This window comes from Pseudophryne corroboree, chromosome 6, assembly GCF_028390025.1.
Source record: "Pseudophryne corroboree isolate aPseCor3 chromosome 6, aPseCor3.hap2, whole genome shotgun sequence".
Lineage (NCBI taxonomy): Eukaryota > Metazoa > Chordata > Amphibia > Anura > Myobatrachidae > Pseudophryne > Pseudophryne corroboree.
The window spans coordinates 185204301-185216870 of record NC_086449.1 but is presented as its reverse complement, the minus strand read 5'-3'; the positions used below and the strand labels follow the sequence as shown (position 1 = coordinate 185216870).

The 12570-nt window shown below is 43.7% G+C and overlaps 1 non-coding gene across 1 annotated transcript; it reads left to right on the top strand.

Annotated features, from left to right (window-relative positions):
• The first annotated feature begins 11001 nt into the window (after positions 1-11001).
• Positions 11002-11120, top strand: LOC134938950 (5S ribosomal RNA). Its single transcript, XR_010181377.1, has one exon. It is a non-coding gene; the product is annotated as a 5S ribosomal RNA (ribosomal RNA).
• The last annotated feature ends 1450 nt before the right edge of the window (positions 11121-12570 follow it).

The following is a 12570-nucleotide window of genomic DNA, read 5'->3' as shown; positions in this document are numbered from 1 at the left end:
GAGGATATGTCTCATAAAATCAACAAAGAGACGAATCCAGCATTATGATTATTTACAGTTGTGGCAACAGGAAGGTGAGATACAGAGAGGTTTGGCTCAGGCGGCGGGATCTGGCTCTAACAGAAAACTGATTGCCACGGCCCCACCGCCACCATATATATCAGGAGAGAAGTTGATTGTGGAGAAAGACGCACTAAGGTGTAACACAAAATCACTTAGTAACTGTGTAAATGTTAATGATAATGTTAACCCATTAACCCATGCAAGTATTAACCCGTGCAAGTTGTACCCTGTTTTGAACTTTCCTCAGGAGTGTGATCAAGAGGACGAATCGGCAACGATTTCAGCGCTCTCTCTAGCAGCCACCATAGCAGAGACCACAGTAGGCACAGCTCCACCCACGAGATTAGTAAAGGCCCCTAGCGGAGGGATAGGTGAGGTCGTATCAACTGGTAAGTACGGCACCATGCATTATGCTGAAACTATTTCACCACAGCCTGTAGAATCTACACAGAATGAGGTTGTTAGAATTACGCCTGTTAGAGTAATAGCAGTGCCAAATGGGAAAACAGACGCATCAGGAGCCACTCCCATTAGGAACATTGCCATGTACACTCCATTTTCCCGAATGGAATTAAGGACCATAGTGTCTGAATTTCCTGACCCTAGAAAAGACTTAGTTGCCAGTCAAAAATACATCAGAGACTTAGGTAACACTGCAGAGCCCAACAATAAAGACTGGCAGATATTGCTGAGAGCATGTTTACCCTCAAATGTCGACGCAACTCAATTTTTAGCTGATTGCGGACTAGATCATGATGTACCTCTTACAGATGTGTACAACCAAGATAATGTGAAAAGAATAAACTTGCAGTTAAAAGAGTATTTCCCAGCAGTAGCTAAATGGAATAAGATATTCTCCATTAAACAGAAGGAGTCAGAGACAGCTGCAGAGTATTTTCACAGAGCATTATTAGAAATGGCAAAATACACAGGCATAGAGGACATTAAAACAGACACAAACCATCGGGAAGTAGCAGTATCGGTACTGATGGATGGTTTAAAAGAGTCATTGAAGACTAGGGTACAGACCACACAACCATGTTGGCGAGGTCTGTCTGTGGCTACTTTGAGAGAGGCTGCTATTGATCACGATAGAAACATCACCAGACACAGGGAACAACAAGGTGATAAATTAATGTCAGTAAGTATACAGGCTCTGACCACAAGGCAGCCTTTGTTTGTATCACCAAATCCTGTGGGTAAGTCAAGTATGGTTACTTGTTATTCTTGTCACAAACAGGGACACATGGCACGAGATTGTAGAGTAAAGAATCCACGAAACTCATACCAAACCCCTAGACAACGACACGACACACGACATTGGGAGCAAGGTCCGCAGAAACGGAGTTATGAGCCACATACAGGGGAAACAAAAAGATATCCCCCAAACAGAGACTGGCATGCCTCTGGTAGTTCCCAACTATCTCCCTCACAAGTAGTTGCTGCCAGCGGGATTCAGGGAGGTCACCATACCCAATAGGGGTGTGGCCATACCTGTAATCTGCAGCCAGTAAAATTAATTGCCAACATTGGAAGTGAACCCGAGATCGCAATTAATGTAGCTGGTAAAACTTTAAACTTTCTTGTAGACACAGGGGCGGCCAAGTCGGTGATAAATTCGACAGTGGGCATGAGAACCACTGGTAGGACAATTCCAGCCATGGGAGTAACAGGAGTAGTCCAGCACTACCCTGTTAGCAAACCAGCCGAGATTACAATAGGGCCTTTGCATACCAAGCATTCCTTTTTGCTGGCTGCGTCGGCACCAACCAATCTCCTGGGAAGAGACTTACTGTGTAAAATGGGGTGCGTCATTTATTGTACTCCTGAAGGTGTATTCTTGGACATACCTGAGAAACACGCTCAGGAAGTGCGAGACATGTTAGACTCCCCATCAAAATTAATGTCACATACCATTATGACAAATAGGAATCCATCCCAAATAGAAGAGATGACATCTCAGATACCAGAGTCACTTTGGACAAAAGACGGACAAGACACTGGATTAATGGCAAACGTAGCTCCAGTAGTTGTACAAGTAAAAGATGGTAGGATAGCTCCAAAAATCCCACAGTACCCTCTGAAGCCAGAGGTGGAGTTAGGAGTTTACCCAGTAATAGAGCGCTTGCTACAACAGGGCATTCTGGTAAGAACGTCCAGCACTGCTAATAGTCCCATCTTCCCTGTGAAAAAGAGTGGGGGGAGGGGTTACAGACTAGTGCAGGATCTAAGGGGGATTAACAAAATAGTTGAGAGTCAGTTCCCCGTAGTGCCAAATCCAGCTGTCATCCTAATGCAAATCCCTCCCACTGCCAAATTTTTCACTGTTATTGACCTCTGCTCCGCTTTCTTTTCGGTACCTCTGCACCCTGACAGCCAATATTTGTTTGCATTCACATACAGAGGAGTCCAATACACGTGGACTCGATTACCCCAAGGTTTCATAGATAGTCCAAGTATATTTTCTCAGGCTTTGCATGATTGTTTACAGTCTTTCCAACCAGACAGTGGATCAGTATTGATACAGTATGTGGACGATTTACTACTGTGTTCAGATTCACTGGAAGCATCTCTGAAGGATACGAAACAGCTCCTGTTTCATCTTTCAGACACAGGACACAAGGTGTCCAAAGACAAGTTACAATTATGCCAAACTAAGGTAAAATATTTGGGACACTGTCTAACACAAGGACTGAGACACCTGACCGCTGATAGAATCCAAGCAATTAGAGACATGACTCTGCCACAAACCCAGCAACAGATCAGAACGTTTTTAGGAATGTGTGGGTATTGCCGTAATTGAATCCCAGGGTTTTCCATTTTGGCGTTACCTTTGCAGGAAATGGTCTCCTCAAACAAACCTGATAGGATTTTGCATACAGACGAGTCCGAAACAGCATTTGAGAGACTCAAACAGTGCCTAACGCAGGCACCAGCACTAGGTATGCCAGACTATGGGAAACCCTTTGAACTATACGGAACAGAAAGTGCTGGTTGCGCGGCAGGTGTACTAACCCAAAAACACGGTGATGCCAGCAGGCCAGTTGCATACTACAGCGCTCAGCTAGACACGGTAGCGCGATCCCTCCCCACATGCTTGCGAAGCGTTGCTGCGATAGCATTGCTAGTGACAAAAAGCGAAGATGTCGTGCTAGGCCACAACCTCACAATCCATACGCCACATGCAGTATCAGCCTTATTGAATTCTGCCCAAACCAGACACGTCTCATCAGCGAGGTTTACAAGATGGGAATTGGCACTAATGGCCCCCGTAAACATCACCATAAGGAGATGCAGTGCATTAAATCCTGCAACGTATCTCCCAGGTGTGCCTGGTCAGGCACAAAGGGTGGAAGGTGAGAGTGATGGGGAAGGAGGATTTAATACAAAGGAAGATACACATGATTGTATGGAATATTTGACCCAAAATTTTACCGCAAGGCCTGACATCAGTGACAACCCACTGGAAGATGCAGAACTCACGTTCTACACGGACGGTAGTTGCCATAGACAGTCAGACTCGGGAGACTTGTGTACTGGATACGCAGTCGTAGATGACCAAGACACCATAGAAGCGGAACCGCTAGGCCCACCTCACTCAGCCCAGGTTGCTGAACTGGTTGCCCTAACCAGAGCATGTGAATTGGCTAAGGGTAAGTCAGCCAATATCTACACCGATTCTAGATACGCATTTGGAGTAGTCCATGATTTCGGAGCCCTATGGCGTCTCAGAAATTTCATGACGGCCGCTGGTACACCGGTAGCGCATGCAGCTCACATAAAAAGGCTTCTAACAGCGATACAGGAACCCGACAGAGTGGCTGTTATCAAATGTAAAGCACACACATATAGCCAAGACCCGGTATCACTTGGTAACAGCCGAGCAGACGAAGCTGCTAAGTTAGCAGCTGCTACCCCCATACAGACAGACACCACACAATTGATGGTATTTAATACCATTAACACACAGAAGTTGTGTGAAATGCAAAATTTGTGTTCCACACAGGAAAAGGCAGTCTGGAAGGCAAAGGGATATGGCCAAGAGTCCTCAGGACTCTGGACGGATGGACATGGTAAACCAGTGGCCCCCAGAGCATATCTTCCATGTCTGGCTGAAGCAGCTCACGGGCTGACTCATCTAGGCAAGGAAGGGATGTGCAAATTGGTAAGAGCCTATTGGTGCGCCCCAGGATTCTCCTCTCATGCGAGTAAAAGAGCAATGTCATGCCTTACCTGTTTGAGAAAGAATATTGGAAAGGCAATACCTACAGAACCATCCCATATCCCACCTGCCGGCGGCCCTTTCCAGGTAATACAAATTGACTTTATACAATTACCCCCTTGTCGGAATTTGAAATATGTACTTGTTTGTATAGATGTTTTCTCAAATTGGGTCGAAGCATTTCCTGCGGCTACAAATACCGCTATGTTTACTGCTAAGAAAATTGTGCAGGAATTTGTATGTAGATATGGTATCCCTAGAATAATCGAAAGTGATAGGGGTACCCATTTTACAGGTGATGTCTTTCAAGGAATGTGTAAGTTGATGGGAATTGATAGCAAGCTGCACACTCCGTACCGGCCACAGGCGAGTGCGAAGGTCGAAAGAGTGAACAGCACTATTAAAAATAAATTGAGTAAAGTGATGGCAGAGACAGGATTGACATGGCCAGAAGCTTTACCCATTGTATTGTACAGTATCAGAACCACTCCCAGGTCCCCTCTTAATCTGTCTCCCTTTGAAATCTTGTTTGGTCGACAACCGCATGTCATGATTAACCCTCAGGATGATTTGAAATGTAACAATGAAGTAACTGTAAAGTACTTGATTAACATGAGTAAACAGTTAAGGAATCAAAATGATAATCTGAAGTTGGTGATTCCTGATCTACCTGATAGTAATTGTCATGACATTGAACCTGGGGATTATGTAATGATACGGAATTTTCTACGCTCAGGTTGCCTTATTGACAGATGGGAAGGACCATACCAGGTCTTATTGACTAGCACTACAGCATTGAAGGTTGCTGAGAGAGAGACTTGGGTCCATTCATCCCACTGCAAGAAGGTTGCTGATCCAGAGAAGTCCCGTGATAAGGAACAGACGGTAGAGGTTGTATCACTGGAGTGTCTGTTCCAGGAGGACTGAGGCGGCACCTGAGCCTTGAAGACCGAGAGCTGTTGTCGACTCCCCACTCCCTTTTATTATTTTCCTCCACTTCCCATCCCCTCTCCCTCAAATTTCTTTTTCCTCCTTCTCATTTTTCTCCATTTCCTCCTATAAGATGGACTTGCCCCAAGAGACTGTGATCCGGATTTTCCTGTTGACCATGATGTTGACCAGAGCAGTCTGTTCCGGCGAGAGTACCATGGAGGTCGATAGAGGTTCTGGAATGGGTTCTGATGATAAAGATGGAGGCGTAGTTTTCCAAGATCAACCTAACCAACAAGCAAAGGCGAGTATCAGAAAACGATCCGATAGCATTGACCATAGAAGAAATTGTGACGGATTGTTAGCTGAGGAAAACTGTATCTGTAGGCTCTGTAACAATGTCATTGAAGATGGGTGCATTAAGAAATGCCAATCCAGTTTTAATATCCATATGGACCGGCATCCATTGAGTGACTATCACTCCTTAGTGGGTAATGTGTTAAACAAAACAGATTGTTGGGTATGCTCTCAAGTACCTCAGGGTCATAGCAAATCAGGGCTAGTACCATTTCCTTTAACGATAGGGGAGGTACTTGAGTTAAATGGTGGGAGACCGGTGGACAGGAGGTTTAATATCTCCAGCCCTCCTAGTTTGAAGCTCCACCAATACCATGTGGATAGGTCCCTATTATGTTTCAACATCTCCAATCCCAGAAAGCCGGGAAATTGGGAAGTGTCATGGAGTAACCACACCATGACCTTTTCGCATAGAGCAGATAGAATGCCTACAGATACAGAGCTTGTACGCCACATAGCCAGTAGAGGAAAATCTTTCCGGTATAGGTACACCTTAGGAAATAGGATTACGAGAGTTGGAGAAGTATCACCAGGATACTGTGCACATATCGTACAACCTGATACGTGTATTAAGCAGATGGAAGAATTAGGGTTAGGAGAGTTCACCTGGAAGGTGTGTAATATGGTTATGTCCTTCTCCGTCCCATATGTTCTTCCCGATGATGCATATTTCATATGCGGGAGAAAGGCGTACAAGTGGCTTGCCCCAAACTCTGAAGGATTGTGTTATATTGGAAAAGTATTGCCTGAAGTGATGACTGTAACACATGATAAAATGAAAGACATACATCGTGGTGCCCAAGCTCCTTATACTCACACCCATTACGAGCACGTTGTTAAAAGACACCTGATAGAGAAGACAGAGCATCCGGCCTCTGATCTGATAAGTGAATCCACCGGGATTCAATTCTTAATCGCGTTAGATTTCACCCGCACCGCTAGAGGAGTGCTAAATTATAAATACATATCGGCGCTCGCAAATTTGTTAGATAATATCACTGAAATGTATGATGACACGTTTAGATATACTGGAAGGGAACTTCAAGCTTATAAAACAGAACTGGTGCAGCATAGAATGGTTCTTAATTACCTCACAGCAGTGACAGGCGGATATTGTGTTACATTGGCAACACAGTACGGCGTGAAGTGTTGCACGTATATCACGAATAACACCGAGGATCCGGTCGAGGTCATAGACCAAAAGATGGACGATATTCTCCAATTGAAGTGGGAATTTCGCCGAAAACACAATCTCACCCTTGCTGCTGTAGGTAATGAGCTGACTGGTTGGGTGTCATGGTTGAACCCGCGAAATTGGTTCTCCGGTTTGGGAGACTGGGCTCAAGGAGTCATAATGGATGTTGGGAAGTTTCTCCTATGTATCTTAGGTGTTATCATAACGATCGGTTTGATATTTAGATGCGGTCAGGCTTTAATGAGGTGCAATCGTCGTACTAAGGTAATGAGTTTGAGGAGTGAGGAAACTGTAATTAACCTGGATTTGATTTATGACCCAATGATAGAAACAATGATGTGATGAAAATGCGATTTCTACGGTCCGTTTCTTTCACCTGTTTTTCTGGTTTTTCTCCAAGAAAAAAAGACCCACTTGGACGAGGAAGTTGACGAGACGCTATACAGACAACGGATAGACCAAAGAAGAAGTTTTGACCACTTGAGATATGGACATTTGATGAACTTTGCCATGGATCCCCAGTTTCCCTAGAATTCTTAAACTTACGCTAGCCCAACATTTTTTGTAAATCTAATGGCATTGACAAAGCTTTTTGCTCACACCTAATGGGCAACACAGCGCAAAGAAGACGACTTTCAACTGATACCGAACAAAACTTCAACCGACAGATGTACATTAACCTGACATAGAATACCACCGCATTTACCGTAATTATGTCTTTTCTTCATTTCTACAACCCTCAGGTAATGACACACATAGTATAGGGAATACAGGCACAGATATCAGCAATCACATATTCCCCCATTCATGTATCATCAACTAAAATGTGCTCCCCATTTTATTCAAAATCCGAAAAGAGCTCGGTAAAGTTTGACAGCCCATCCACAGACCCGTACCACGGGATAAGAAGGAATTCAAATGTATACTTCGCAATACCTCGAAGCTTGATTTACAACACGTACGGCACGATGATACATGACCCCCCAAACATGGACTTATACACACATGCTTCTGCTATCTCACTAGGTCATACCCTCTTCCCACCTACTCCTCTCTCCTCCCTTACCCAACCATGGAAATGAATTAACCCCTGACATATATTTTTCTCCTTTTGAAATGTTTTAGAAGGTGGCAGTTATTATTGACTGCCAAAGGGTGGACTGTCAAAGTCAGAAAAATATCTCTATGCACACTACCATATTTGCACCTCACACAGGTCCGTGCTGCGCATGCGTGCGCTCTCCCGTACGTGCGCATACTCACAGTCGCGGGCACCCGCAGGCGCATGGTATGCGTATTTACGGTAGAGTTTATGCGATCGTAGCGTGCGACTCAATCATTACATATTTTCACTAATAATGTATTTTGTAGATCATGGTCCCTTTGATAGATTCTGAAAGTTTGGTTAATATAGAATGTTTATGAACAGAGGAATCCCTCTTTGTTTGATACGAAGGGTCAGACAGGAGTAATACAGTGGTGTTTAGTATCCATCGGAAGAATATTTAATTAGAAATATTCCGGTGTTGGTTTGAAGCAGATCAATCGCTCGTGCGAATAGTTATGGACATAAGAAGTTTATGAACATTTACTTTATTTGCACTTTATTACCCATGCGGCGGGAAACCCAGTTTCCCTCCCACCTGAGCAGTTGGAAATAGTCACAGCCCACCTGTATGAATCAACCTATGACCTTTTGTTATAATACGAAGCCGAATTCCTATGTCCAATGAACAATGAGATTGTAGGGACCATTGAATTGTATTGTGTGTGGGGCATAAATAGGCAAGCCGACCATATCCAACTTCACTCTCTTCAACGGTTCTCATTGCTGATAATCGGGAGCTGGATATCGAGGCGCATGCGATCGTTTCCCCTTGTGCGTAAGTTTTCTCCGTAATCATATTGTCTTACTGTGAGCCATCTCTCTCTCTCTCTGTCTCTCTCTCTCTCTCTATCTCTCTCGTATTTTCCTTTAATTGTATTATATTGTATTTCCTGTGTAGTTTATCTGGTTAGTTGGTTTATGTTATATTGTAGTGTATCATTTGTACTGTGATTCCTTTTGCAAGTATAATAGTTATAATACATATAATAGGTTTTGGACCCTAAGCCCAGGTATCTGTGTATTCTTTATAAGGGTTAAGTATTCTCTGAGCGTCGGTGACGCTCAAGCAGCTTTGTAGTTAATCAGGTTACACCAGGTTGCACTTACACTCTGTCTCCACACTAAGGTATACTGTGTATCTCATCGTTAAAGGTATAGATATAAAGGTTTAACGTTGTAAACGTCTGCACCGCTGGTGATCTCCTCGTGGTCCCGAGCGTACGCTACGCTATAGCGAATCATTACGTTAGTCGGCAGCCAATAGCGTGCCTGCCTGTGATCACTGGGCCGTAAGCGAACGTGACGCTTGAGCGTCTCGACTACGGTTGAGCGATTGCTACACAACTTGCGTACCCTTACGGTACTTCTTACGTAGATAGCGTACAGTGTTCTTAGACCTCTTAAAGTGTTTTATATACGATAAATATTTAGCTTTATCATATCTTATTCATAATGGGATCCCTGATATTAATTGCAGTCTTGCATTTTTCTTTGCCCACACTTTGATTATCCCAGCGCCACTCTTTCCCTTTAACAAGATGGCGCTCCAGGTCTCCGCAATAGCCATTCCTGGCCTGCCCATACTTTCTTCAACATAGCATCATCCTATCCCACTATCAATATGGCGGATGCAGGCTCCTTGCACGTAACTACCAGCTGACAATGCCTGTCAGCGGCAGCGGGCGGGAGCGGTAACGTAGCAATCCCGCCCACCGCACCCGCTCTCCGACCACAACCATTGGTCATTTCATCAATGTAGCTGCTTTTAAAAATCCCGTCCCCCACTCACCCCTCCGAACCCGGAAGTGAACAAGCCCTGACGGGCGAAACGCGTCTTCCACGGGGGGGTCCGCACATGGAGTGATCCTTTTGGCACCACCTTTACTCACCTGACGATGCATGGATCTGCTTGATTGCCCTCTTGGTTGGAGTTTTGTAAGCCCCATCTGTCGTGTGGTCATGTCCCACAGACAGTAACATTGTATTTGTAGTCAGCCACATTTGTATCCCTATAATCTGCACATCAGAGGTAATATCTAAAATAATTTTTCATGTGAAGTTTGCTTCTTTGATACAGGCTGCAATTATAATCTCCAACAGAGGCTAGGACACCTTTACTTATTCCTTTCTCTGTCTTTCCTTTTGCCATAACCTGTATAATTCCCAGTACCTGCTAGACATTTTTGTGTCAGGATTATTTGTATCTGCAAATAGGCTGCTTTATTTTCCAATTGAAGGAATGATTCAGTTACGCTGGTTTAATTTTCAGCAAAAATCTATGCAATTCTGGACCTTTTTTCATCTGAATACCACAATTGTATGTTGTGCTAGACTGTTAATATGTCAGAAAAATACACGCTGTGAGAATACATCTACACAGTCACAAAACTAATGCCGTTGCTTAAAACTATATCCCATGTCAGGAGCATTATATTATTATGATGACTGTTGAATTTTTTCCAGGATAATCTTTCTATGGAATATTACTCTCTGATATAAGCTCATTCCTTATCTGAGGTCAGGATCTTTTTCCTTAACTTACACGATTCCTGGTACCTATCAGATACTTTTGTGTCAGTATTATTAGAACTCGCTGATAGACTGTTTTCAATATCAATTCCAGCAATTATTTTCTCATATTGGTCTATCCATGGTAATATTTTGTGCTAATTCTTGACCTTCTGGCATCTTACTAACAGGTTGGCTCAGGCGGCCTAATATGTAGTAAACATATACACACACATATTTTTGTTGTGAGAATATATTTGCAAAGCTCCATATTACCGTCAATAACGACATTTGTGTTAGGAGCACTACTTCAGCTATAGTGACTGGTATTGTCCAGAATTCACTTTATGTGGATACGATACACATTTCTGTTCTGGAATGTTATTATATTAATTTATTCTCTCTCCTTTCCACAAAAATTTCGTGGACTCTCATCCACGATCCACGGAACACAGTACCACGGACGTGGGAACTGTTGAACCGTGCCTAACGTGGAAAGCAGATCCACACATTTTCACCCACTTCACTTATTCATCCCTCTTTCTTGTTCTCTAATTATTTCCTACTCCATAATTTCTTACATAGGTGCTCTCTCATTGGTGTACAGATTGCATAATCCTCTACTATCATACCACGCTGCCAACGCCCGATCTCGTTCGATCTCGGAAGCTAAACAGCGTTGGGCCGGGTTAGTACCAGGAGAGGAGACTGCCTGCGAATACCTGGTGTTGTAGAGTAGGAATTATTTCCCTCTCTATGTAAGAAGGGACACCAACAGCAGTATCACCACTAATTCTATTCAGTACCTCCTTATCTTCCTCTTTTATTTAATTTGTGTCCATTGCAGCTCTACATCTTATAATTTTTTATCAATGTGATATCTGTCAACATTTCAGGTGTTTTAATATTGGTGACCATCGAATATTAACTATAACTTAATATAAGTTACTATAGTTGAATTTATCTATAATATTTTTGACCACTCCTCGGTCCCATCAGTACAGAAACTCTGTACTGGTCAGGGGAAATGGGGGTTTGACAATCCAGTGTTTACAACCTTTCCAATCACTCTTTGGAGCAAGAGATCAGAACATTTTAATATTTTTCAATTCTTTATTTCATAAGGATCATTTAGATGGGTAATTATGTCTTTAACAATACCAATAAAAGTTATGTTTTAAATATTTCCTAATATCTAATATAAGAATTTCCTTCCTTGTACAAGAGTGCGCCCACACAAGAGCCTTCTTTCTCTCCCATTGTCGATCTATAAATATCCTTGCGATAGCCTGTGCAAATGGAATCTTCGCTAGAACCAGTGCACAGCAGCGATGCTCTTGTGCCCGTATGACGCATGTGCGCATTGCAGTGCATACGCATGTGCAGTTTTGGCATTTTTTTACCTGATCGCTGCGCTGCAGAAATCGGCAGCGAACGATCGGAATGACCCCCATAGTTAAGAAAATTGCTGTAAATTCACATACTCACCAGCCCATGGATCCACATAAAGGGCCTAATTCAGAGTTGATCGCAGCAGCAAATTTGTTAGCAGTTGGGCAAACCATGTGCACTTTAGGGGGGGCAGATATAACATGTGCAGAGAGAGTTAGATTTGGGTGGGGTGTGTTCAAACTGAAATCTAAATTGCAGTGTAAAAATAAGGCAGCCAGTATTTACCCGGCACAGAAACAATATATAACCCACCCAAATCTAACTCTCTCTGCACATGTTATATCTGCCACCCCTGTAGTGCACATAGGGGGTCATTCTGAGTTGATCGCACGTAGCAACTTTTTGCTGCCCGTGCGATCAACTAGACGCCGCCTATGGGGGAGTGTATATCTATGGGGGAGAACACTTGTGCAGCCCTGCTATGCAAAAAAAGTTTCCTGTAAAAGAAGACCAGGGTAAGAGTTACTTACCCTGTGCGATTGTTCCATCGCATCGATGCAGGTCCCAGAATTGACATCAGACATCCGCCCTTCAAAAGCCTGAACATGCCTGCGTTTGCCGAACCACTCCCGGAAAACAGTCAGTTGACGCCTCAGAACGCCTTCCTCCTGTCAATCTTCTTGCGGTCACCGCTGCGACCGCTTTTGTCATTAATGCCATCGCTGCCCGTCGACGGCCATCGCCGGGCAATGACGCGCCTGTGCAATGCGACCGACGTGCATGAGCAGAACCGAC